Raw genomic sequence first — 3,943 nt, forward strand, 5'->3', positions numbered from 1 at the left:
GTAAGGCTGAGGAAACAAGTTTCAGTCAGGGCGCTGGAGGGATACAAGATAACCAGGAGGGAACTGAAGAAAGGGATTCGGAGAGCTAAGAGAGGGCAAGGAAAATCTTTGGCGGGTAGGATCCAGGTAAATCCCAAGGCCTTTTACACATATGTGAGAAATATGAGAATGACTAGAGCGAGGGTAGGTCCGATCAAGGACAGTAGCGGGAGATTGTGTATTGAGTCTGAAGAGATAGGAGAGGTCTTGAACGAGTTCTTTTCTTCAGTATTTACAAATGAGAGGGGCCACATTGTTGGAGAGGATAGTGTGAAACAGTAAGCTCGAGGAAATACTTGTTAGGAAGGAAGATGTGTTGGGCATTTTGTAAAAGTTGAGGATAGACAAGTCCTCCGGGCCTGACGGAATATATACAAGAATTCTATGGGAAGCAAGAGATGAAATTGCAGAGCCGTCGGCAATGATCTTTTCGTCCTTACTGTCAGCAGGGGTGGTACCAGGGGATTGGGGAGTGGCGAATGTCGTTCTCCTGTTCAAAAAAGGGAATAGGGATAACCCTGGAAATTACAGTCCAGTTAGTCTTACTTCGGTGGTAGGCAAAGTAATGGAAAGGGCACTGAGCGATAGGATTTCTGAGTATCTAGAAAGACATTGCTTGATTAGGGATAATCAGCATGGATTTGTGAGAGGTAGGTCTTGCCTAACAAGTCTTATTGAATTATTTGAGGAGGTGATGAAGCATGTGGATGAAGGTAAAGAAGTGGATGTAGTGTACATGGATTTTACTAAGGCATTTGATAATGATCCCCATGGTAGGCTTATGCAGAAAGTAAGGAGGCATGGGATAGTGGGACATTTGGCCTGTTAGATAACGAACTGGCTAACCGATAGAAGTCAGAGAGTGGTGATGGATAGCAAATATTCAGCCTGGATCCCAGTTACCAGTGGCGTACCGCAGGGATCAGTTCTGGGTCCTCTGCTGTTTGTGATTTTCAATAATGACTTGGATGAGGGAATTGAAGGGTGGGTCAGTAAATTTGCAGACGATACGAAGATTGGTGGAGCTGTGGATAGTGAGGAGAGCTATTGTCGGTTGCAAATAGACATAGATAGGATGCAGAGCTGGGCTGAGAAGTGGCAGATGGAGTTTAATCCTGAAAAGTGTGAGGTTGTCCATTTTGGAAGGACAAATATGAATGTGGAATAATGGGTTAACGGTAGTGTTCTTGGCAATGTGGAGGAGCAGAGAGATCTTGGGGGCTATGTTCATAGATGTTTGAAAGTTGCCACTCAAGTGGATAGAGCTGTGGAGAAGGCCAATGGTGTGCTAGCGTTCATTAACAGAGGGGTTGCATTTAAGAGCCGTGTGGTGATGATGCAGCTGTACAAAACTTTGGTAAGGCCATATTTGGAGCACTCGGATACAGGACTCTGGCTGGGGTTCAAAAGGAGGAAACGCATGTCTTGTTTGAAATGAAACGACGATGGAGATTGAATTTAAGTCGATTTGTGCACGGAGCTTAGTTTTGACGACAACGCATCAGGATGGCCAGGCGGTCTAAGATGCTGCGTTCAGCTCGCTGTCTCTTTTGGAGACGTGGGTTAGAATCTCTCTCCTGATATTCACTTTTCCTCCACGAGATTTGATTTCTCCAGACAGATTTTGAACCTCAGGAAGATCATTGGACAAGCGTTGGCCTGAGGTCATGGGATTGCTGCTTAAATACGCACAGCAAGACCCCACAGGCAAAAGCCCAGTTAATGACTCGATAATCTGCTTCAGTGACTCTGGTTTAGGAATTCATATTGATCCCAGGACCCCGTGTAAAATTCGTCTTCTCAACTTATAAATAGTGTGGCTGGTTGGATTGTTCACATGCGTCCGAGAGGGGAAGTTGGGAACTCGGTTTCTATTGTGATTTATTGCTCGATAAACCTTATTTCCTTATTGCCTCAATGTGAGGTATTACTGGATATCGTTATATATCTATATTGCCCCTCTGTGGAGTACTACTGGATAACGTTTCCCGTGCAGCTTTGACAAATTGCCACGTGGACTAGAAACGTTAGCTCATTTCTCTCCCTCCAGATGCTGCCAGGCCTGCTGAGACTTTAAAGCATTTTCTCCGTGGTTCCCTATGTGTGAGCTTTACAATGTTACACTGTGTCATGCTGTCTCCTTCATTCTTGGGACTAATGTCGGGATGAGACTGCAAGAAATTTCTGATAGCTATTTGCTGCAAAGCAAACAGGAACGTGTGTTATGTTTACTTTTGGTGCGAGGGAGAATGTGAATAGAAGAGAACAGCCTCGATTCCTCGTCCTCAGGGTAATGGCCCAGCACGGTTTCCCTACCGCACTCTGCTCCTTAAACCAGGAGGTACGTCATTACTGCCCTGCGGCAGCCACACAACTATTCACTTCCTCATTTTTTCTTTAAACAAGAATACACGTTTGAGCACACTGATTCTGGTCAGCATGGTTCAGATAATTCAGTTTCGTGCTGAATGGTTGTTCTGTGAAGGTGACGTGATTTCTTCTGTGACGTTGTTCTGATGGGAAAGTGGGGAATGACTGCAATCACCTTCATAGAATGACGTTCGGCGCGACAGATTCACCGCTCTGGGAACATTGATCACGTTGTTACTGATTTCTTCAAACTTTACCTCAAGTCCGACCCCGCAGAGAATCAACCACGAGCAGAGTGGCGCAGCGGCAGCGTGCTGGGCCCATAACCCAGAGGTCAATGGATCAAAACCATTCTCTGCTATTTATTTTCTAATTCACACCAAATGCAAACAAGTCGCGATTTGTCAGCAACACATCTGCCTTTTTCTTTATTCGTATCAAAGTTTTGCTTTCAGTCTGATCCGCTCCTTGATACCTGTTCTTCAGCGACCCACAGTGCAGCGAGGTGACTAAGTTGACTTCTCCCAGAACACTCTTCTCCCTCTACTGGATGAACGTTCACCTGTTTGGACACTGGAGGATTTCTCTCGGCGACATGTCTGTGCAAGCAGCACCGGAAGCAGCTGTGGAGAGAAATTCCAGTCGTCAGGATGCAACTCTCCAGTTGGATACTTCACGTCGCTCCGATCATAGACTCTCAGTGCCTTCGTGTGAGGAACGGATAGAGCCGGAATTCGGGCCTTGTTGATCGGAGCAACTGATCAATGCAGCAATGAGAAGCTGCTTAACCCCCAGCGGCTTGGGGAAGGATGGCACTCAGATACAGGACTCTGGCTGGGGTTCAAAAGGAGGAAACGTATGTCTTGTTTGAAATGAAACGACGATGAAGATTGAATTTAAGTCGATTTGTGCACGGTTTTGGCGGTTTAGTTTTGACGACGACGCATCAGGATGGCCAGGCGGTCTAGAATGCTGCGTTGAGCTCGCAGTCGCTTTTGGAGACGTGGGTTAGAATCCCACTCCTGATATTGACTTTTCCTCCACGAGATTTAATTTCTCCAGCAAGATTTTCAACCTCAGGAATTTCATTGGAAAAGCGTTGGCCTGAGGTCATGAGATTCCTGCTTAAATATGCACAGCAAGACCCCACAGGCAAAAGCCCAGTTAATGACTCGATAACCTGCTTCAGTGACTCTGGTTGAGGAATTCATATTGATCTCAGGACCCCGGGTAAAATTCGTCTTCTCAACTTATAAATAGTGTGGCTGGTTGGATTGTTCACATGCGTCCGAGAGGGGAAGTTGGGAACTCGGTTTCTATTGTGATTTATTGCTCGATAAGCTTTATTTTCTTATTGCCCCACTGTGAGGTATTACTGGATATCGTTATATATCAATATTGCCCCTCCATGGGGTACTACTGGATAACGTTTCCCGTGCAGCTTTGACAAATTGTCACGTGGACTCGAAACGTTAGCTCTTTTCTCTCCCTGCAGATGCTTTCAGACCTGCTGAGACTTTAAAACATTTTCTCC

The 3,943-nt window shown here is 45.8% G+C and overlaps 1 non-coding gene across 1 annotated transcript; it reads left to right on the plus strand.

The window, feature by feature from the left end:
• The first annotated feature begins 2,698 nt into the window (after positions 1-2,698).
• Positions 2,699-2,770, plus strand: trnam-cau (transfer RNA methionine (anticodon CAU)). Its single transcript has one exon. It is a non-coding gene; the product is annotated as a tRNA-Met (tRNA).
• Positions 2,771-3,943: the final 1,173 nt, after the last annotated feature.

Source organism: Scyliorhinus torazame, chromosome 24, assembly GCF_047496885.1.
Source record: "Scyliorhinus torazame isolate Kashiwa2021f chromosome 24, sScyTor2.1, whole genome shotgun sequence".
NCBI lineage: Eukaryota > Metazoa > Chordata > Chondrichthyes > Carcharhiniformes > Scyliorhinidae > Scyliorhinus > Scyliorhinus torazame.